General features: G+C 39.9%; 1 protein-coding gene across 19 annotated transcripts in view; it reads left to right on the forward strand.

Annotated features, from left to right (window-relative positions):
• The first annotated feature begins 443 nt into the window (after window positions 1-443).
• Window positions 444-24,329, forward strand: part of EPB41L2 (erythrocyte membrane protein band 4.1 like 2) — a 105,873-nt gene continuing 81,987 nt past the window's right edge. For all 19 annotated transcript variants that reach the window (XM_033056748.2, XM_033056755.2, XM_033056752.2 and 16 more), the window contains exons 1-2: window positions 444-525; window positions 4,203-4,285. The gene's annotated coding sequence lies outside the window, so the exon portion shown is untranslated. The remainder of the gene's footprint in view (window positions 526-4,202; window positions 4,286-24,329) is intronic.

Below are 24,329 nucleotides of genomic sequence, written 5' to 3' on the forward strand. Positions count from 1 at the left end.
AGCCCGGAGGGGTCTCACCGCCTCCCTCCGCTCCCGCGCAGCCCGCGGTGCCGCAGGAGCTCATTCCGCCTGAAATCACCACGGGACAGCGGCACCCCACCGCGCGCACGGCCGGCGCCCTGCTGGGACACGGCCGGGGCCATGGCTCGCCGGCGGCGCTGCTAAACAGTGTCTCCCAGTTCGATGCCCACACTGCGACGACACTGCCGAAGCCCATCCCGGCCCCAGACTAGAACCGCACCCCCGACGGGCAGCGGCCGCTGGAAACGGCCCAGGAAGAGCGGGCGGGGGAGAAGCGCTGCCCGCGGAGATTGACGGCTGCAGCAGCCAATGGCGACTTGGCGGGTGTGGGGGCGGGGCCGGAGCGGCCCAGGAGGGGCGGGGCGGGGGCGGGGCGCGGGGGCGGGCGGGGCGCGGATTGGCCGGGGGGCGGGGCTGGCGGGGTTTTCTCCCGGGCTGGGCTGACGGCCGCGGCCGGGAACTTCGGGAGCGTGCGGGCGCCAGTGGCCGTTCGGGGGCTGGCAGGTACGGCTGGAGCGGAGCGGTCCCGAGAGAGCGCGACTTAGGCGGGGAGTGGGCGATGGCGGGGAGGAGGGTGTTGGGCAACCGTAGCATTACAGGGGACTAGGGGCCGATTCGCTGTGTATCCGTCGCATCCGTCGCCGTTTTCCGTGGTCCACTCCGCTTGCCGCGGGATGCGGAGCCTGCGGGCGGGGCCAGCCCGGCTGCTCGGGCAGAGCTGCCCCCCTCCTTTCTTCCTTTCCTCCTTCCTTCTGTGCCGGCCCCGAGCGGCGGCGGGGCGGGCGGACGGACGGGGGCTGTCAGCGCCGCGGCCGGCAGGGGGCGGCAGCGGCCCCGAGGACGCGCGTCCGCAGCGGCGTCCGGGGGCGGCGGGGGCGAGCGGCTCCGAGCCGCAGCCCCTCCGCCACGGGCGGGCAGCGGAGCGGCTCTGGCTCTGGCTCCTCCCTCCCTCTTTTTCCCGTAGCCGTGGGTGCTGGTCCCGGCGCGGCGAGCCGTGCGGGCCGCTCCTCGCCGCTCGGTTCCGAGCCTCCCTGGCGGGGCTGCTCGCGCGGGCGGTACCGCGCCCGCCGCCTCTGGCCGCAGCTCGGGGCACCCCGGCCGGCGCTGCGCGGGCTCCCGCGGTCACTACCCTGCCCTGCCCCATCTACCACGCTTCGGAATCGCCGCCTCTGCTCTGGGGCCAGAAGGAGAGCGGTGTTCTTCCCCGAGAACCTGTCCCAGTGGCTACTGGTGCTTTTCCTGCACCCGTCGCGTGAATGCTGTGTGAAGAGACGCGGCTGGTTTCCTAATTTCCTTCCTCCCGGAGCACCACTCCTCTCTTCCTGATGATAACTTCGTTTATTTGCATCTTGGGCTGTTCATTTCTTTCATCTATAAGTTAGCAACTTCAGAAAAATGAGCTAAATAGGCCCCTGCACTGAAACTGTTTATCAAGAATTATGTAGGGAGTGAAATCGAGGAAGACTTTGCATCCCTCATTTCCCTCCCTTTAGGATTAGGGTAAAAATAAGTATAGAATCCTCTTATATGGTTTGTGACTGCTGTGTTAAAATAAGTCCCCATTTCAAGATGTGACGACCTATCTGCTGAGCATTATGCACTGAGGCATTTTTTAAAAAAAGATTTGTTATTATAAATTTAGGTCCAAAGTTCTTTTCCTATTATTGTTCTTTTGTAAGGCTTTGATTACAGTACTCTGAAGTCTGAATACACTCAAAAGAGCTATTGACACTGTGGTAACATTTTTTTAGTGCAGTGTCGTTCCACAGGTAAAGATCCCACTGAGTTGCACTAAATACCTTTTGATGTTAATATTATTGTGCACACGTGTATGGGTAGAAGGACTGCTCTCTGGCATAAGAGTTGTTCTGAGGGTTTGTCAGCTTGATGATTATGATTTCCACCTTCTGAAAAAAAGTCATTGGCAGAGAACAGGTAATAACCAGCTACAATGAACTTAGGTTAAGGTACTTTGATACCAGTAATAACTAGCAAGCTGTTCATTTGGTGTGTTTTCTACTTACTGTAAAGCTCTCCAATTTTTAATTAAAATAATATACTCTATATTCATTTTATAGCACGTGTATTGATTTTCCTAGCTTTGCGGCCTCCTTTTCTCTTACGAGTGCTTCCAGAGTGTTAGTGAAATACAACAAGCATGCTTCTGCAGAACTTAACCTTCAGCAAGTTCTCATAGACTTGTGTATGTCCAGTCCTGCAGAGGTTGAAATGAGAAAATGCTTCTTTGAGAGACTATCTAAAAGAAAAGCTGTGTCCTTTAGCATCACGGTTTGAACAGCAGAAAAACTGAGTAACTGAGTCCCGCAGCTACAGAGCCAGCCAGTTACAGAACAGAAGCAGTTCTGTGGCACCCTGGGTTACACAGCAATGACCCTGGAAGGGTATTCAGCAGATGCATTCTGCTGCTCTCTTCCCTTACAACAAATTTCCATTTCTGCTGGCCATGCTGCTTTCTGTCTGCTGTTGACCTCTTGGTGGGAAGTTGAGCTGCTTTCTCTTGCCTAAATTGCAACATTCTGCTGAGTTTCATTACCTTTGGGCATAGAAAATTGCCTTCCCTTCAGTGTTTTCTGAGGTTATGGATCTCAAAAATTTCTATCAACGGTTTGTACCTGTAGCAGATGAGCTTGCCTTGTAAAAATATAATTTAAGTCGCCTAGACAAGACTTTCAAAAATATGCATGTTCTCTCTGCATGCTTGTTGATAGTGGAGAAGTTCAAACTTCTTAATATCCAAGGCTGTGTGGAATAAACTTCCAGGCTTCATTCATCTGGAAACAGACCTTTTGTTCCACTTCTGTGTGGATAATTTTCCAGTAACTGGGGTCAATTCATAAATCTGTTGCTCCTTAAATCTAAAAAAAAGGTAAAATTCTGTAGCTGGTTTGGCTTCCTGATGTCTTAATGGGGGTTTAGTGACAGGACTGAAGAGCTCTCATTTAGAGAAGGTAACCTGAAGAATAATTGTATTACTTCTAGTAGCCAGTATGATCTAAATCAGTTTGAGTGTGGATATTGGCAGAATATTCATTTTTCGTGGGACCAGCTCTCAAGTCATGCCTTTAAAATGAAAAATGTGGGTCATAGGTGGAGAATGGAAAAGTGTTCTGGGAAGTTACAGATATGGGTTGTGATTAATAATCTGGACATATGTTCTCTTTGATGTTAAAACATCAAACTAGGTTTATAAGCAACATCTAAAATATATGACAAGGTAAATTTTTTATGTAGTTTGTGATTGTGGTGTTCCTTTTTGAACTGGCATTTCCTTTTGACATTAATGTGGGAAGCATGTTTTAGTACAAAAGATTGATCTATTTTAGGATTGGAAAAGGAAAGAAATAAAAAATAAATAGAAAATAAATAAAAAGTAATAAATAAAATAAATGTTAAATGTTGGTAGGTATACCTGTTACATGTATGAGGGCTATGAAAGTATTCACTGGCAGAAAAAGAATTTAAATGCTTTACATCTTTAATAGTTGCATCTAATGTGTCACTCTACTCTTCTTGCAAGAGGAAGTGTTCTATGTTTTAGTTTACTGTGTGTAAATTTCAGTAGGTTAAAAGTGATTTTACTAAAGATTGTAGTGTATAATGTATTTTCGGCTAGGTATTTCTAAAGCAAGGTTGAATGCTTTCCTGAGGAAGATGAACTAAGTCGAGCTGGTCTTAAGTAGGGGGAGCGAGAAGAGGGAAGATGGGCTGTCTTCCTCCTTGCAAACAAAAGTGACCCAAGAAAAGCAGTGTTGGAAAACTGTTCATTGTGTGCTCACACAATGGGTGGACACAAGAAAGAGGATGGGAGCAAGAAAAGGGGATGTGGGAGCATCTGATTGTTGTAGTCTGGGCTATACAAGAAGTCAAGCTGCATTGTAAGAGGTTATTTCTGGCCTTCTATTTTGAAAGCAAAGACTGCTTTAAACTTTAAGGGTGTTAGACTTCAAAATAAACTGCCACACTTGTATTTTTTTAAGAGACAAAAATTGAAGTGCAAGTTAAATGACTGGGTGTGGGGTTTCTTTCCCTTCCTATTTGTCAGGGTGTTCACATTTTAAAAATGTTTGTTTTAGCGCTGTTCAATTTCACTTACCTGATTTTTCTAATATATTTGGTGGATTATTTTTTGGTGTAATGTGTTCTGAATTATTTCCTTACAGGCAAGGAAGATAATTGTGCTGTTATCCAGTTGTCATAGTTGATTTCACTCTACAAATCTTCAAGATTCCTACTGGAGTGAAAGGTAATTAATGGTTTATTTTTTTAGGTCAGATGATTAATTATATGAATTTACTAAACAGGCAAAATTTTATGTTCTGTTTCAACTTTGCATTTACTTTGGCTGTTGATGTGATAAATTTACGTGGTGTTGTCAGTTTTATAATATTATGTAGAAAAGAGCATCTTCATAGTAACTATTTTGACTTCTACTTAACAAGTTTATGGTGTGTGCTCTTCTGTGAAGGTAATTTTACTGGTAACTTATTTCCTCCATAGATTTCACCTTGTGTTTGAGGACTTTGTGAATATTTACAGAATAAGTGAAGGCCATATCAACAGAATATTGATTAATTCTCTTGGGTAATCAAAAAATAGCTGTTCTGTTTGGCTAGTGAAATGAGGCAAGTATGTTCCCTATGTAGTATGCGATTATAGACTTGTGTGTACTCCAGGTGAGACAGCTCAGCAAGAATGCAGGTTTATTTATTTTAACACTTAGCGGGGAGAAAAGGTTTTTTTCACTTGCTCTAGTGCCTGATGCCTTGGAGGCACTACACAGTGCATTACAACAACTCTGTGACTTGGTGTTGTAAAGGAGAATGTCAGATGCCAACCCTTTGCTGTGAACATCACAACTGCCTTTGATGGCATAATGTTTCATGATTGCACTAAAGTATGGGATGCTTTTAAGGCCTGACTTCAGTGAAGTTGGCCTCTTATGTAAAAACTGATTGTCTGCAGATTTCTTAGAAGCAGGTAGTAATATTTTTGCTTATGTATTTCTTGGATTGGATTTTTTTTTTCCTAAAGGAGATAAGGTACTACTACTATTCATCTCTGTAGTGCTTTTATTAATAGTAACATGGCTCTTCAGAGAGTTCTTGTGAAGGAGAGTTGCAAGAAGATCCTCTTTTAAAACTGGTGACTTTTGTCAGTGTCGAGGGGGTTAACTGGGTGTTGATACTGTATTTATCATGGGGCTCCTATTTGTCTGTATCTTGGTTTCTCCTCCCTGTATTCTTTCTGAAGGGTGTGATAAAGCCTGTCAATTTAGCTTACCTTACTGTTACTAAGTCACTCAGCCTGTGTGCTGTGTAAGGTCATTGTTAGTAGATCTTCCTGTTGACTAGTAAAATAGGGTTAGTTAACGACAGTTTAAAGAGAACTGTGGATTGCCGTGGTCCTCTAAGCTTGAATCTTCCCTTTTACTTCTGACATTGTCTGTGTGGTTTTGTTTGCAAAGCAGTAGTTCAGGAAAACTGTTTTGTAGGAAAAGTATTCAGTAACCAGAATATAAAAATAGACTCAAAAGAAAAAATCACAGAATCGCTGGAAGATCAGTTTCGTTTTAAATTGCTTGCACTGATGACAAAGCAGAGTTTAACCAAATATTTATTGTTGAAATTACTCTCTAATTAGTAGGGTTGTACAGCTAAATGTAACACCAGGTTTTACTGTAATTTGGTGCTATCACATTACTGTGGGTAGAGAAGTATAGACTATAACTGTGGTATTCTTTATAGTGGCCTGGATAAGAATTTGACTACAACATTTTAAGGACATAGAATGTTATTAAGAGTATGGAAAGCTTCAGCATGTATTTAAAGTGCGTAATGTGCCCTCTTACCACAATGGAAAATTAGAACAGCTTTTTCTAATTAGAAATACTCAGTTATCCTGTATATGACATTTAAAATATATATTAATTCAAGTTTTTGAATTCATATTAGGCAGACCTTTCACTTCTAAGTGATTCAGCATGTATACTCCTACTTCTGAAAATCAAACTAGAATTTAAATCTGATGATAAAAATATGCTTAGGTTACACATTTGTTGAAACACTTTTATTGTTTCCAGTTACAAAAGCAGGGATTCATCAATTAAAATAGGTCAGAATCTATTAACTATGTCTTGCAAACTTCTTTGAACATTTCAGTTTTAGATCTGAAAGTTTCAATTTCCAAATAGTGTTTTTTACTTTGTAGACATTATTTGTAAACAATCTATTTGCTGTTTGCTTAGCTGAAATAAGCTGTTTTATCCCATTTGGCTTCTCCTTTTGAAGTTGCACTTAAAAGCTGTGTTTAAACAATACTGTAACTGCTGCTATTTCATCATCAAGCAAATAAAGAAATATGCCCTGTATACCATTGATCTTCTCTTTGAGGACTGAATCTTTTTTCTTGTATGGCTTTTTTGGTACTTTTCTTGGTAGAGTATTTAATTATTTGACCATGAGTTTGAAATAAAACCAATGTCTGGGAGGGAGGGTGGGTAGAGTGGGGAACCCACAACCCGAACCTAAGAATGCTGTAGCATTTAATTAATTTTGAGGTTCATGTTTTGTCCTATGGCTGCCTTGTTCCCTCTGTAGACAACATTTATCAAAGATTATCATTATGGTTAGAGGCAGCTGCTTGGATCAAGGCTGGGATTGCTATGTATCAGTGTTACTGCTCCTTTACAAACCCCAGTTGTAAGAGATTTTAGTATTAAACCTGTTTTGGACCTCTAATTATCTCATTAGTTAATGTAAGCTGTTGGGTATTTGGCCTCACTTTCCCAGTGTGCTTTCTTGACTCTGTGTGTGCTTGAGGATATATTACAGAGGGGAATTAATACTTAATGAAATTTGTGCACTTAGATTTTTTTTTTGTTCCACATCCTTCCCTGACACCCTGTATTTGTTTATACTGAGACCATTGTATTTACAAGCATGTTGAAATGTTAATTAAAAGGTAAACGCATAGCATATTAAAACACTAAGTTTTTGTCACTTCTGGATTTAGCCCCAGTGATATTTCAGGAAGTAAGGATTCTATTTAAGTGTCATGGCATAACTGCAGAATAATGACTTAGTGTTTCACCTGAATAGTTGAGGGGGTTTTGGTGAAAAGTTTATACTGTTACCAGTACATTGTTTTTGTAATGTAGAAGAAATTAAATGTGTAAAAGTGAAGTTAGCAATACTGAAGTCCTGTGTTGTAGGTGAGAAAATTCTGGGAGGAAAGGTGCCTTTTCCATAGAAGTGCTTTGTAAAATGAGTAATAAATGTAATAAATGACAGTGTTCTGACCTGGGCAGAGTGGCAGGGTTATGTGGTCTATCTAGTTTTAAGAAACCACAAATGTAGCATTGCTGCCCCCTTCCTATTATCTCATATGCCCACTGGTTTTAGCAAATTTAGTAGAAGGTACATGACCCTACATTATACTTTCATCTCCTTAGACCATTATAAGATCAGGAATCCAAACAGAGTATTTGCAGTCTTGACTAGAGACCAGGTATTAAATGTGAGAGTTTCCAGTGAAGGAATAGTTTGTACAGTTTTAGCCCCAATATCAAAGGGGGACTCTAGAAGCTACTTTAGTTCTCGTCTCTTGTGCATTCTGGACTCTGTTCCTTTTGTTTCAAAAAGCATAATGAAGCTCTCTAAAAACACCCACATATCAGCTGAAGTATATTTTGCCTGAACTGATTTGTTTGAAAATCTAAGAAATCCAACTCTGTATCTTTAGGAACCATATTTGATATACTGGGCCAAGAATTAAGAGTTTTATTTACTACTTGCAATTGGAGTTTTAAAGGCTAGTGTGAGAAAGGCAAAAAGTGTATCTCCAGTATATCAGGAGCAAGTTTGCTTCAACCGTTTTTTAGCCTTGATAAAAATGCAGCTTCTTTACATTTTTCAGACCTTCTGCTCAGTTTCCCTGACTTTTAATTTAAAATAAGATTCCAAGGCAACACCTACTATTAAACTGGTTAACTTGCTATAAAATTACCCAGTGGTGGTACATCATGTCTTGGATAAAAGGTAAAGCATGTGCTGTATGTAGCATGTTAACACTTTGGAATGGGACCAGATGAAAAGAGTTCTTACTGGGTGAACTGTTTAGTCACTGTCATGAGCCCTGATTTTCTGTCTTGAAACATCTCGTCTCCATAAACTGTTGAATGATATGGGAAGGTTAATTTACCTGGTGGACTTGCAAAAAAAGAGTTAAGAAGGGTAATATGTTGTGGTTCATGTGTTAAGCTTATTTTAAGTCAAAATCAACCTGCTTCATTCTGCTGTATGATCTTTGCTTGCTCATAAAGGATACATATATAAAAAAAAATCATCTGTGGATTCTTCCTGTTCAGAAGCTCACAAGGGTGTTCTTGTTTTACTTCTACAGTAATTTCACACCTATAAGATGTACCCTTTTGACTAAAATTTTCCCCCAAACCCGGAAGTGCGCCTTATAGTCCGGTGTGCCTTATATGATGTACAATGTTGCGACATTTACCACCCCGGAAGTGTGAGCCTGCAACAGTCCCCAGCTGAGCAGAGCCCACCTGGCGGCGGCATCCGGCCAGCACCGGCCAGGGCGAGCCTGGCGGCATTGGGGCGGCGACCGCATGGAGGGAGCTGGGGGTGGATCCTTGCTGCAAAAAAAAGTGCACCTTATAGTCCGGTGTGCCTTATATGATCTACAAAGTTGCGAAATTTGCTTACTCCAGGGGGGTGTGCTTTATAGTCCTGTGCGCCTTATGGTCGTGAAATTACTGTACTTAAAACAAGTCAGTTTTTCTTTAATGGTTTTGGTTAAATGTTTTAATACTTGAAATAGTTATGCTACAGAGATTTTTCTGCAAGTGTTGTTTTTAAAATTCTGAGTGGGTTTTCATGTTGTGTTATTCCCAAAGTTAGCAACAGTACATAACTCTTGCTAGAAGGCTCCGTTAAACTAACAACTCAAGACGCAACAAGTGATTTTATGTTCTGTGACTTTTTTTTTTTCTTTGCTGGTTAATTTTGTGTATTTGGTGTTTTTTGTTTTTTTTTTTTTTTTTTTTTTTTTAACCTGCCTGTCTAATGCTTTGTTTCAGGTAACTCGGGCAGTATGTTTGTGTGTGTACCCTGGTCATGAAGGTAGCAACTCAAATTAAAGGAAAATGAAGTTAATATTATAAGAGATCCTATATAATGTAACTTTATTGGGTGCTAAAAAGAGTTTTCTGTAGCTTGCTGAATCTTGCTTGTTCTTTTGTCATACTCCTGTTTTTCAGTATAAAATGCAATAAAGATGATCCTTCTGTTTTTGAGAAACAGAGTTGGTTGGTGTGGTGGTTTTTTTTTTTAAGGGTATGGGATTTTTTGATTTCTTTCAGCAAAGAGCAGCTTCTGCTGACTAGTTTCAGGTTACGCCTCCCATCAGTTTGTTGTAACCCAATTACTTATCTCCTGTTATCTCTGTTGGCACTATACGTGATTGTGGGCAGACTGTGGGACAGCACTGAGGCATTCTAAAGAAGGTTTAGGATGGAAATTCCCCTATTTACTGTTCCCATTGGAAAACTCCAAACCGTGTGCTACTCCCTTGCTTCCCCGACAGGGAGGTGGGCTCTTTCCTCTTTGGTTGGATAGAGAGGAGAATTGGAAGCACAAAGGCAGAGATTGTGGGTTGAGATAGGAGCAATTTACTGGAAATAGCAATGAAATAAGGAACAGTAAGAACAATATTAATGATAGTGTATGAGGGAGGTGAACAATTCACATGTGAGTGCTCCCCACATAGAGCCTGGTGAATACCTGGCTGTACCACCACATTTCATGATGTAGAAGGGACTCCTTCCCCTGTCCCCAGAAAATGATGTGAGGTGATATAGGATAATCTTTGCCTCCTGGCCAGGCTTCCTCTTGGCTACTGTGAAAATTAACCCTGTCCTTGCTTTAACCAGGACATTATTCTCCTCTTAGTCTATACCATTCATGTCATGCACAAATCCTGTACCCACCTGCTATGTATATACATATATGTACACACAAGCATAGGTATCATTTCAGTAGTCAATGGCTGTCCCTCCAAGGTGGCTGTTGAGTTAACTTGGTCTGTGGCTTTGGGCTCTGTACATCCTGGATGTCTTCCAGGGCAGGAGGGCTGGTGTGTGCCTGGGTGGTTGTGAGCTACAGCAGGAGCCTCATGTATCTGGAGCAGACCATATTCATTGCCATAGTAGTTATAGTGTACAGTGGCAGTGTCATTCAGCAGACAGTATTATAAAATTCAACATTACAGATGGTTCATACCCAAAAATCAAATCTCTGTGGGGTACACATTGTGTTTCCCCATCCCTCTGCATTACCCACCAACTGCCCCCAGGTCCTTGATCCAAAGCAGTTGCACAGATAGGTTTGCCTTTGCTTTAGACAGGACCAGTCCAAACTGGTATTCCTCAAATGCACCACGGAGACTTTATGCCCTTCTATGGTATGTGGGGCTTTTCATTGGGCAGGATCAGCTGGATTGGTGGAGCCTGTGCTATTAACTAAGCCAGGCAGCCTTTGTGAAGTGTAGATTCCAGTGTTCGAAGGCCCCATCACCCACTGCTTTCAGAATGCTTTCCAACAACTTGTTGTACTGTTCCATTTCCCCAGAGGCTGGCACATGATAGGGACTATGGTACACCCACTCAGTCCTGGGTGTCTGGGAGACTATTTTTGAAATGAGCGGTGTTGTCTGACTCTGTTTTCTCAGGGGTGCCATATTGCCCCAGGACATGCTTTTCTAGGCCCAAGATGGTGCTTTAGGCAGTAGTATCAGGCACAGGGTGTCTATGCAGCCATCCTGAGGCTCTTTCCACCATTGTAGGCGTGTAGCACTTGCCTCCGTGGGTTTTTGGCAGTGTGATATAAGTGATATGCAAGGCCTCCCCACGTTTGTATTTCAGCCATAGTCTGCCACGCCACAGAGGCCTTACTTGCTTGGCCTGCTCGATGGCAACCCATTTGGGGACATGGGCACTATGTCCCAGGTTAAGTCCACCCCTCAGTCACAAGCCTCTGTGTGTTACATTGCTTCCCTGATGACATGAGTTACGATGGGCCCACCAAGCCAGAAATTGTTCACCTTTATGTCGTCAGTCCATATCTGCTTTAATCTTGGCAGCTTGATCCACCTGTCCATTGTTGCAGTGTTCTTTGGTAGCCCAGCTCTTTGGTATGTGTGCATCTATGTGACATATTTTTAGGCCAGCTTCTCTACCCAGGCAGTGATGTCTTGCCACATTTCAGCAGCCCAGATGGGTTTCCCTCTGTGTTGCCAATTGACCTTTTTCCATCAGTCCAGCCATCCCCAAATCATTTGCTGCCATCCATGAGTTAGTGTAGAGGTAGAGCACTGGCCATTTCTCTTTCAGCAATGTCTAAAACCTGCTGGATGGCTTTCAGCTCTGCACTCTGGCTTGATCCACCTTGTACCTCAATAGCTTCTGCAGCTGGTTGTGTAGGACTTCATATGGCAGCTTCCATTTTCAATGGGTGGAAGGAACTATCAGTAAAGAGGCTGTATTGCTTTTCATTTTCTGGTAGAAGTTTATATCATAGGGCTTCTTCAGCATATGTTACCTTCTACTTTGATGATGATAGTCTGAAATTTTTGCCTTTATGATGGTTCTTACTGATATCCAAGATCCCTGGGTGACTGGGATTTCTTATTTGAGCTTGCTGTGTGATCAACACAACCTGCCCGCTCCATGTGTTGTCAGTGGCGTGATGTGTGGCAGGGACTTTCCCTTTGAACATCCAGCCCAGTATTGGCTGGAAGCCAATTGGCAGAAGAAGCTGTGCTTCAGTGCCAGTCATTTCTGAGACTGCTCAAATTCCCTCATAAGCTGCTGGTATCTCAGTTGAGTTGTAACAGGCCTGGGATCCTTTGCATCCCTGATGCAGAAATCATGGGGTTATCCTTGAGTCTCTCTGGGTGCTTTTTGCCAGAAACTTCAGGAAGGACCTTTCTCCATGGCTACAGTGTAAAGCACATTTTTCACATTTGTCCTTTTTTGATTCACCCAAGGGCTGCTTGCATGAAGAATCTCCTGTTTAATTTGTTCAAAAGCTTGTTGTTGTTTAGGACCCTATTTGATTGAGAGGATTTATAGTCCGACTGTGGTCTGGAATATGCATCCTCCAAAACTCCATAGCACCTAGGAGAGCTGGTGTTTCCTTCTTGCTGCTTGGTGGGGACATGGCTACTATTTTGTTGGCTATTTCCACATCCATTGGAATCTGACCATGTCCATTTTGCTATTTTACTCTTAAAAGCCACTTTCCCAGATGCTTCAGGTATAATATTATTTCAGCTATAGTATTAGTTCAAGTACCTAACTGGTACTTGAAAAGTTGTGTGGAAATTCTCTTAGTGAGGTTTATGGGTGTTGCAGGGGCTCAAGTAACTGGCTTGCATGACAGAACAGTTAGCTTGGTTTTCATCCAGAAACAAAGTTGCAAAGTTTTGCAGTGTATATGTCTTTAATAAAACTAAAGAGAAGCAATATCATAAAATAGCAAATTTGTCATCTGTCAAAGCAGAGCTTCATGGGTTTTAAATATTCTTATTAGAACAGCAAGATTCTGCTATAATGAGAATTCTACCTGTACTGTTTTCCTAGTTGTTTGCTATTATTAGGGTATTAGCACTTTTTTTATAAAAGGCAATTCTGCCATTAGATTTTTTGTAAGTGTAAAGTTGTAATTATTTCCATTTTTCAGTAACATAAAGTAAAATGACAGAATTTTTTCTTTAAGCATATGTTTGCAGAACATCATTAGCCTGAAATTGTATGTAAATTATGATAGCATAGAGGAAAAATGTACCACTGTGTAGGAGTGAATTGGAACTGGAGATAACTTGGGATGTTTCTGACTATGATTCATTATTTCTTTGTCAGGTTTGGAGAGCTTAGAGTGTGGCTTTTGCACCTTTGATCATGTCTATCTTGCAATCGTTTGAATAGCAAATTTGGTCACTAACTAGATAGTAATTCATTTTTCTTCAATAATAATTTTGAGCTAATTGAAGTAGTGATGTCAGTGGGCAGCTCCATTCCATGGATCATGCAAGGCTGATGCTTTTTAACTTTGCTCCTATTGTGGAACCTTTAAAAAGAAGAGTGCACTTTGGTGGCTGAGTATCTCTAGTCTGTATGGAGGTGGTGTTAAGCAGCAGAAGTTGGGTTTTCATTTCCAGCAGTAAATGTACTGTTGCATGGTTTACCCCTCTCCACTTCAGTGTATGCTCTAAAGGTATGGTTCACTGTATTTTCTCCCCTTCATCCCTTCAGCTCCCTCGTCTTCCCACTTCATTTTCTTCCATTTTTTTGGTTTCCCCTTGAATTAAAGTAAACACTGCTGTTGTTTACAAAGTTCTGTGCTGCTGAGGAATTGAAGATGGCTTTTGCTCTGCTAGTTGTTGCAAAAGAAATATTTGTAGTGAGTTGAGAGTGGTCTGATGGTTACATGCTGTGAAGTTATGCAAAACTCTTGTCTCTGATGTGAGCAGTAAAATGTTACTTGATCCACAGCTGTATTTTTTAAAATGCTACACTATTTTAGTATGGAAGCCTTCTTGTTGCTTTATGTGAAAGTGATCACATTCAGGGCTTTAACTGAAATTGAAGCCATCACTTTAGAATACTTTAATTAAAATAAGGCAGCATAACTATTGCTGCAATGGGATAATCTAATATAGGCCTTACATCGACGTGATTGCAACCTCGAGACCCTTATGTAGAATCAAGCTAAGCCAAGTATGCTCCCATATTAGCCAGTGCTTCTGACCTTTTCTGCTGAAAACAGCTGTTGCTCCTTTCATCCCCCCCTAGACTAAGTGAGATGCCTGGATACATTAAGGTGTATCTTTCTTTGCATGAAAAACCTTTCAATTTACTGACCTGTCTTTATACTTGAAAAGCACTGCCATAGGCTACACTTACTTTTCAACAGTATGCATCAATTCACATGACAGAACTGTCTTTGCTGATACCCTGAAGGCTCGTAATTTTGCAAAGGGCTTGAACAGTTTGCAAGGGTTTTACCAGTAATTCAATGCTTTTCAGCCAAGAGAATGTACTACTGTGTTCAGTTTGGAATTATTTTTATGCTTTATTGTATTGCTGCTCTTCTTTGAAACACACTTGCAAATTTTAGCGTAGAAGTTTTGAAGAACTGAACAGAAAGATCAAACTCTTACCTTGCTGCAACACAAGGAGAAGTGCTAGCAAGTGAAAAGTCACTGCATGTAGAGTGCATAGTTATAGGGGTCCTGGGCTTTGACTTCCACTAACTTTGCATTTCTGGTTGCTGAAGAGAACTTAACTTTTGGGGTGAGAAGTATGAGAAAAGGAGGAATCCAAAGTAGCCTTTTATTTCCCTTGGTCACCTATGTTTTTTGTTCTGCAGCCTTTTGTACCCTGTTAGGATGAACTGTACTTATTTCACCTAATGGTTTAGTGCCTATAGTCTTTTTCTCTCACAGCTGGTGAAGCTTTGTGGCTGTTTTTCGAGCTTCATAGTGCAAGTGGTGATACTTAAAGGTCTGACTCGAAGCTAGTTACAGAACAGCATAGAGACAGTGAGAAGCGATCAGACTTGCAGTCTGAAGTAAGGCAGGATTGCTGTGGGTTTGTGCTCACAAGACATTTGAAACAGTGTAGCAATGTGTGATCAGTAAAATACTGATTTATTTCTTGTAAATGGTTTTTATTTCCTCTTAATATCGGGAGATTTTGACTTAAACATTTAACTTGGTCTATAAAGCTAAAATATTTCTAAAACATCTTCGCTGATTGTTGTTGGTGTTGACTTGGTTCTCCTGCTTTTCTTATGCAGTATTTAATTAGAGGAATTAATCTCTTCTGATTATGATACTATCATTGCCTAGAGTAATACCATATTTTTAAACTGACATCTCAGTTAAAGAAATTCTTGCATCAAAATGGTCAGTTATAGTGATTTTTCTAGAATCATTACCAGCAGTTCACACAAGGGAGGCTGCTGAAATAAAGCAGTAGATAGGCATCTGGAAAATAACTTTTTTGAGAGTAATTTAATGTAATGAAAATAATGATTCTTTTATCTTCAAAATGTAGAGATGGATGCGTTAAGAGATTTCTGAATGTTTTATAATTATTTTCTTTTTGATGGTCTTGTGACTGCATTATCTGTTTGCTCTGTGGCTTACATAAAAGCTTACATAAGCTTAGAATGTTGTTAAGTGTGAGGTATCTCCTGACCTTTCAGAAAAGCTTGAGATGCCATTGAGAGTTATAAATCAGATCTGGCAAATTCTTGTAATAAGATGTCAAAAACTCTTGAATTTTTTCTCTTCCCCACAGAATCTGAAGAATATCTTAACTTGATTTATATTTTTATTTTCGCCCAAGCTAAGAAATTTAATTAAGCAGCTTAAGTTCTACAAAGCCAGCAAGTGAACTTCTCTGATGTATTTTGTGATAGATGCTTCTAACGTACCCTACTGAACTTAGTATGTGCTTCAGAAGAATATATATGGAATTTGGCATAGTCAGTTCCCTGGATGACACCAAAGTGCTTTAGGTATTGTTTATAGCTGAAGGTGTTTCTGTCTTAGCCATCTTTGCATTTTGAAACTGTTCATTAGTGTGTAGATTGAAAGTAGATGGACTACCCAGCTGTGAGTAAAGGTTGCCTTTTGATTTAGGACCTGATACTTCTGTTTCCATCCACAGCTGATAGGTTCTTTGCTTCCAGGCTTAAGAGGTCACTATGCCCAGTAAACTGCCACAAATTCTCTGGACTACAGAAATGATGAGTTATTTGTAATCTGAGGAATTGTTGCTGCCAAAATTTCAGGATGACTCCAACGTTTTGTGTTAGGGTGCATTCATAACCAGTGTAAGCACACTCAGTTTGAATACTTGCAAAACCAGCATGGATATTTGACCAAAATTGAAAAACTAGCAATTCAGGAGACAGAGTTGGGTCTTTTGTTTTAAATCTACATCATCCTCTTTGCACTATTAGTTCATACACCTGCAGCAGGTACAGCTTTGCAGCTCTATCTCTGCTTTTATGGTCAGCTAACTATTCACATGTTTGAGTTGCAGATTCTTTGGGTTAAAAGCAGAAATGAGTTTGCATTCTGAACATAATGGTGGAGGAGATGGAAGAAACTTAGAATGCAAACTCACAAGTCCTGCAAGATGAATAAACTGGTTTTAGAGGTCCCATCTTCTAGTATCCATTTCTAGATTTTCTTCTGCTAACTTATTTCAAAAGCTTTCTGATTAATAGTGTGGTAAAAGCAAGAGACAAGCAGTAGAATTTTTAGGTAAGAGTGATTTTATCATGTGTTTGAAATATTGTTCCACTCATATTTTTTCTCCTTTTTCCTCTTTTCATCCTCTTATGCTCCACTACACAATATTCAGTAATAGTTAGAAGTAGTAATATGGGAATAATGGCTTTAAATTGGAAGAGGATAGGCCTAGCTTAGATATTAGGAAGAAGTTCTTTACTGTGAGTATGATGAGGCACTGGAACTGGTGGCTATTGCCCAAAGATGTTCTGTATGTCCCATCCCTAGAAATGTTTGAGGCCAGATTGGATGGGGTCTGAGTGACTGGTCTAGTGGGGGGTATCTCTGCCCATGGCAGGGGTTTGAAACTAGGTGACCTTTTAGGTCCTTTGCAACCCAAATAATTGCGTGAATACTGGAATAGTAGCCTGTCATAGCTAGTAATAACAAATATGTTGTTGACCTTCTTGTAACCCTCCTTGGAATTCATTTCAGGTTTACCTGAAAGCATCAAATCTTTCAATATTTAAAACTGAGTTCCAGTGGAAGAACTTACGGGACACTGTCTTCCATGACTTTTTCATGCTTTCCTTTATAACAAATTATCAGCTTTTTTCCCCTGTCCCTTATAAATGTTTCTTTCAGTATCTCTTTTCTTTGTTTTCTTATATCATTCCCTAAGTATACTTGATGGAGAACCATCTAAATTATCACTAGGTAAGTATTTAGTGTGGCTGGTAGGTGATGACGGTTAAGCGAGTAAGGCAAATAAAATAGGTTTACTTCTGGGTTAATACTAGACACTCTCCATTAATTGGGGTTTCTTTCCTACCAAACTGGCTTTGCATGTCCTATATAAATTAAGAGACCTGTCCTGTACAAATTATTGAGACCACTGGATCATTAATTTGGTTCAGATTGACCATTGAACTTAAAAATTACTAAAGAAGAATAGCAAAAGATGAACAGGCAGTATGATTGCATAGATCTTATTTCTGTAGGAAACCAGGCCAACAACTGTAATGTTTCAAACAGCATTCCTGTTGGAGTTCAAAAGAATCTTTTCCATCCTGTTCCTAACATGTGTGGTGATGGTTGCTATTTCTTGTTTTCATTTTGATTAGGTTAATATAGTTGGTTTTCTGAAATCCTTAGCCCTTTTGCCTGCTTTTTACTTTTAAGAATGCTTAATACTTTTGGTGAAAGTGAGTGTTTGTAGACTGCCTTTTGCTGTCAGGCAAAGTTTTGCTGCTGTATAAACTCTTTTTTTCATTGGATATAATTGTTCAGGTTGGAAAAGACCTTTCAGATTATTGAATCCAACTGTTAGGTTAACACTGCCAAGTTCACCATGAAACCATGTCCCCAAGCACCACATCTCCAAGTCTATTAAATACCTCCAGAGATGGTGACAGCCACTTCCTTAGGCTGCCTAAACAGTGCCTGGCCATCCTTTCTGTGAAGAGATTATCCCTTCTATCCAATCTAAACCTCCCCTGGTGCAACCTGAGGCTGATTTCCTCGTCTTATCGTCATTTGAGAGGCAGACACTCATCTTACTTACAACCTTTGTTCCCAAAACCACGTCAACTGTTTTGCAGTATCCTCTCTAAGCTTTTATGTTCATGCTGCTGAATATAAGTTAGCAACTGAAGTCTCTGACAGCTTGTTACGAGCGAAAGGTCTTATTTCCTCCTTTTTTGCAAATAGGAAAAGATGTTAACTAGTAGAAGGATGTTGCAAGTTAGGGAGAATACAGTCGTGATTGTTACCTTAGTAACACCTAAATAATTTGCTGGGTGTCTTTCAGTACTTGGAAATTCAGCTCTGTGAGACCTAAATAACAGCTGTTTCTTCTTTGAAATCCTTAATATAAAAGTAAGAGTTTTCTTAAGTGCATTAAGATTATTTTTGACACAGGGTTTTAATGCAGTTATCAGTATCTCCTTCACATTGTTTTTGCAACAGATCTATCGAATGTATTGTTAGCTACCTTTAGTTTTTCCTTAAGGAGTAGTCTTTAGAAATTCTAGCCTTGGTTTGTATAGTACTTTAGGTTTGTATAGTATTTTACAAGTATCACTCATGGTAATATACTAAATAAATTACTGAGCATTGCCATGCTATAGTAATGAAGTAAGCTTGAGTGTTTCAGCCCTGTACTGTTGTCTTTTATTGATTCCTGATCCACAAATTTGCTTTTCTACTTACTTTGGCCTTTTTAAGCAACAGAAGCTATCCCTCATCTTTCATATATCCAGAATTCTAATTAACCTTTCTGACTGGAAAGTTTGTAGCAAACTTCCCTACCACTCATTTTAACCCAGGGCATGCCATGATTCTGGTGTAAAACCCCTACTGCTGTGGAGTGTGCCCAGCAGCAACTGGGACCATGCCCACCAGCAAATCCAGCCCTGCAATGTGTTTTGAAGTGTTTCATGAGTAACAGGAGGCGGAGACTTATATTCCAAAATTTGTCCTGGTGATTGTCACCTGAGTTGCATAGAAAATACAGTATATGCTTGGTCAAGTGAACCTGAGTATTCCAGTCAGAGAATTAACTGAGCTTCTTTTTAATTTGAAAGACGTGCTGTTTCTTTTTCTCTGGCCTTAAGCATGTGGGAAAGAAGATCATTTCTAAGCAAAGGGAAAAGGAAATTGTCTCATATTTATTAAATCCTTTTCCTATCAGGAAATATGCATCAGGATTATATGCTTGGCAAGCGAGAGTACATATTTTGGCACATTTTTCTCTTTGTAACTTTAACAGCCTGCCAGCATTGCAGGCAACACTAGCAGCAGTCTGTGTCCCAGACAGTTTTGATTATAAATCCCAGTCTCCACAGTGGGGCAGAAAGCTCTGTGGGGGTGGGACTGTTTGGTCTCCTTGGCTCCTTTACCTTCCCGAGTGCACTGAGAAAAGAGAGAGTAGGGCATAGATGGAGAAGGCAAGATTGTGATCATGCTTCTGGTAACCCCCTCTGCATCCTAGTTAAATACCCTGTGAATAAATATCCTGTGTAAGTTTGAGGGGATTCCAGGCTTGTGATGGAACCGATGGTCTGCAATCTAATTACATCTGAAAGATCTCCAATAAACCATTGTTTGAGTGCACCAGCCCCCAGAATTACAAATGGCAATCCCCACACAGGCATTCCAGAAATTGTGGACACAGTCTTTTCTAGATTATCAAATGAAAAGTTAAAGGGTAAATGTCTTCTAAAGTTCTGTTGGGATCAAATGTAATGTTGTGAGCTTTAATCCTCCATCAGTGCTCAGACCTGTATTGCTAACTGTGCCATTTGAGGTGACAGTGGCTTCTCTATTTACACAAGAACAGGGGAAAAAATAGCTGAGCACAATTATGTTTGTTGTCAAGACTTTCTGTGACAGTGATGACCATGCTGCTGAAATAACTTAGATTTTTTAAATTAAATAAAACTGAAGTGTGAAGAGATGCAAATGAGGAGAGTAGATGTCTTTGTATAGGAAGGATTCAGAGGAAGAGGCTGGATGGATGTCCAGCTATCCTTTGGTTTTCAAGAAGAATTTGTTATCTTTATTGCTTGTTTTTTTTAGATACCCGAATTATTTACATAAGCATGCTTAATAATATAGCTAAAGTGTTTTGTTAATACTGTTTGAGTGTTACATCAATTTCTTGTTCTTCTAAGTCATTTAAATAGAATACAGTTCTTAGATTTTATGGGAACATTCCATCTACCAATCCATGTTATCATCATTCTGTGGAATGAATATGGAGAGTAGCAAATAATGAAATTTCCTAATTTTTTCCAGTTTATGCCTTCAAGCAATTTTTATTGTACTTAAAACTTGCTTTAAGAGGTCTAAAGCTTACATGTTAAAATCTAGGATATTCCCTTTAATATTGAATGTTTTTAGCAGATGGGAGAGAAATGTATAAGGAATATTTTGACTAATTTTTGGATTATAAACTGATTTTATGGAACAGTTAGGTTACATATTTGGGTTTTCGTTGTGGTGGAATTTTTTTTCTGGAAAGGTTTTTTTTTAACGCCATCCAATTTCTTCTAACATTGAGGAGATTTTAAGCTAGCTTTTTAACAAAAAATAGAAGCTTATTGACTGAAATTCTTTTTAACCTCATGTAGGCTATATATTGTGGTCTGTTTTTATGGCGTGTAAATTTCTATCTACCTGTTTGGTTGTGTGAAATGCCTGACACAAATTGTTGGTGCTCTTGGCTTAGTTTTATCATAAGTACTGGTCTGTGGTTTGATCTCAAATGTGGCGTTTTAAGTCTCAAACAAAGAAAGCTGAAGTTACAGAGAATGAAAACTTTGGTTACTGTGCATATAGAAGCTACTCTTCATTATGGAAAGGAATTGGATTAACAAAACAAGTTATTTATTTGTTCTCAAGGGCAAACTGAAGTGCTCCCCATAAAAAGACTCTTGAAATAACTGCAGTCTTCCATGCTTTCCTTGTGTCTGCCATATATGAAGTGTTTTGTATCTTTTTAGAATCAAGGTACTGAAGGAAGCTTTGTCATGAAGATAAAGGAGGGTTGTTGTGTTTTTTTAAAAATCTAGCGTGAGATCTGAAATTGAGTTCATAACATCATAAACGTGCCAAAGCTGTTTCCTGAAGATATTTTACAACACTGGATTTCTCTGTACAGAGATTCAAGAAGGCAGTACTGCAACTTGTCGAGTTGGTCTTTTCTTCTGGGTACCTATCTTGAGTCAAGGATCCTGAATCTCATTTCTGAGGACTTGGTATTTCACAAGAGATGGTAACCATAGGCAAGGAAAGACAATTACATATATTGTTACAATTTGCCCTAATTGTATCGTATAGATAATTCAGTGAATTGGTGTTAATTAGATGGAAAGTGTTAGTGTTGATTTCCCAAACTCTATTGTGTATATAGCATGAAAACAAACATAAAGGTTTGGGTGTTATAATTAACTTTGGCAGCAATTCTTCATATAGGAAACTTATGCCACTGTACATAGTTCTGTATTCTGTCTTTTCCTTACCACGTTACAATACTACTGCTTCAACTTTCTTCACGCATCCTACAGAAAGATTGTCTCTTATTTCCATTTGCTGTTTAGGTGGCTTCTCCTTAAACCACATACCTGAAATAGTTCATTTTAGTTATCAGCTGGGAAGTCACATGTTAAACCCAAACTGTAATGAGCAGTTGTAGCCTAACTACGTGGTACCCAACATCCATCTTCCTGGCAGGGAATTGCTGCTCATTCAGTTTGTTAAAAATAAGCTTGGTTAGGAATAGGCACACTTGATGTGTACTGCAGTGAAAAATTTAATGAAAGAACATTTTAAACGATTTTTTGGGGGGCACGGAATGAGGCTAGATTTAACTGGATGGATCCCATAATATAAAAAAAAATCATGCTATCCTGTCTACCAATTCAATCATGCACTTGTTCGGTATTCCTGAGTGAAAGTAAGAGTGCTTACTAGTATAGCTCTTTGGAATTATTACTGAAAATACTTTATGCCTATGACATAGGCTAAGCTGCAAAGCTCTTAATGACTGACAGCTTGTGGAGAATAGTAGAGTATAGTTTTTAAACACTTGAAGAATGAGCCTATGGCTGAGAAGTACTGGCAAGTTGTAGATATTACAGATACCAAGAAAAGTGTTGAAGGGAAATGCAGGTGTTATACAAGAGTTTTTAAAATATATATGTATGCCCTGAGTCTCTGTGAAATGCAGGTAGCTGACAGCAACAGTTCAGTAAGTATAGCTGTAAACAGAGACACAGCTGTAAAAGGATGAAGAATTTATAGTATAGCTTCGTAGCGTAATTGCAAGCTTAATGCAGAAGAATGTCTCCTGAGGCACTTCAGGAGGTTCAAGTGAAATAATTCACAGTGAATTTAGCAGTAGCTGGAAACAAACTAACTTTTTGTTTTGTTTCAGTAGTAGTAGCAGCCTGCTTTCCTTCTCTACCCACCCTCACTCCCCCAAAGAATGAAATTTAACTGAAATGCTTGGTTTAAACCCCCGTGAGGTCTCATTGGAATGATTATACAAACGTTTGCCAAACAGCTGGGATTTTATAACCAAAAGTTAATGTTGAGGGCAAATTTTTAGTTTAATGTTTTTGTAAGGAGGAGGTATAAACAAAATTTGCCTTTGTTATATGCTTTGATTAACAGTTTTTGTCACTGAATTGATCCATAGGTGGGACTGATAAGGGCAGCAAAACCTCAGTCTAAAACCAAAGGATAAGATTTTTTGGGTGGAGGCTCTGTTTTGTCTGCTTTGGCACAAAGGCTGAGGGTGCTAATGCCGAGTGTGGTCTGGAGCCCACTCCTCTGCCTCTGCATCCTGCCCTGTCCTGTCCTGGCATTTATGATGGTGAGGGAGGGTAAGACAACTGCGGGTTGTTGCAAAAGCTCTCTGTTGCGAAAGGCAGAGGCAAGCTAGAGCAAAGCTTAATTCCTGCAGTGCCCTTAGCTCTGTTTCTGTTCTGGCTGAAGGTGGTGAGGTTCCTGGGGAGCTGTCAAAGGGTGGTAATTTGGATAGAGAGAAGTCAGGAGCACAATAACAGTAATGAAGGTGGGATCGTCACTGGGACTCCTAAACTATGGAAGAAAGGATGGAAGATGGAGCTGGTACTGTTGCTGCAGAAAAAAAATGAATTTAACTGGAAAAAGCTAGTTTTGTTAGTACTCCTGGGAAGCCTTTAATTTGTGCTGCCTTGTCCCCAAGCTTTCAAATGAATGGTGTTAGTCATGTGACTGGTGCCTCTTAACAGAATAGACAAAAACTAAATATCAGCTATGCTTAAAGGTGTCTTCGTGATTTACTTTTGAAAATGCATTCATAATAAGTCATATCATGCATCTCCACTGATAGTTTTTCTTAAAATAAGCTTCCTTTTTATTCTTTGGCTTAGCAGGATGTTAGAAATAAGATAAAGGGTTGAAGGAACCTTGAAAAGCTTTAGTGTTTCAGTAATGTGTGCAAAACTTAAAGCTAAGGTAATTTGAGAAATGTGGTGCTTGACCTATGATACTGCTCTAGTTTGTTAGAATTTAAGGAACTAGCCAAACCAGTAAATCCACTGCGTAGAAAACAATATTCTGGGAAAAAACCTTGAACAAATCCTTTATAAATCAAATAAGTATGCTAGCAACCATGAAAGTCTTCAGTTTCTCAAAAAAAGATCAATGCAGAGTAACCAGTCTTATATTGGAATGAAGATGGTTATGACATGGCAATAGAAAACTTTTTACTACTAAAGATTTCACTTCTCAAATTTGCTTCTTTCTAACATTTCTGGAGGTACAAAATGTTCACCTGCAAGACTGTTTCCTACTTATTTTATGGCACAATCATTTGAAGAGAATTTATCGTTAGTATTTGTTGTACCTGGCATATTACTTGGATACCAGTCTTGGAGTTGCCCTGACAATGAGTTCTGAGATGATCAAATGTATCTTCTATAACTTCTGATGCATGTAGTGCCACAGAAGGATATTTCTCAGTTTCTGCAATACACTATACTTTAAATTGGAACTGATTATATATGCATATTATATTCCAAATGCAACCACAGGTTAGAGATATTGACAAATCAGTCATTGCAAAGTAAGGTACTGTGTCCCTGAATGAAAAACATTTTCCTTGAAAATTTTATTTCTATGGAATAACATTCTCATTGTTATGTGTAGTCAGATTCAAAACATAGTATTATGTCAGTCTATGCAAATTTTGGAAAGGAGATTAGGGGAATTCACTTGAGTACAGATTTAATCACTTCTTTTTTTTCCTTATAGCAAGCATTCCTTTAATTATCTTGAAATTTTCAGAAATAGCCATCATTTTAAATGGACATTGAAATGGACCTGGTTTAACAGTCAGTAGAAACTAACTTGTTGGTAGTTGTTTAGTGCCATTCTAAAGCAGCACTGCTGCTAAAGTGACAATAAACTTCATTGCC

Source organism: Catharus ustulatus, chromosome 3 (assembly GCF_009819885.2).
Source record: "Catharus ustulatus isolate bCatUst1 chromosome 3, bCatUst1.pri.v2, whole genome shotgun sequence".
NCBI classification, from domain to species: Eukaryota; Metazoa; Chordata; class Aves; order Passeriformes; family Turdidae; genus Catharus; species Catharus ustulatus.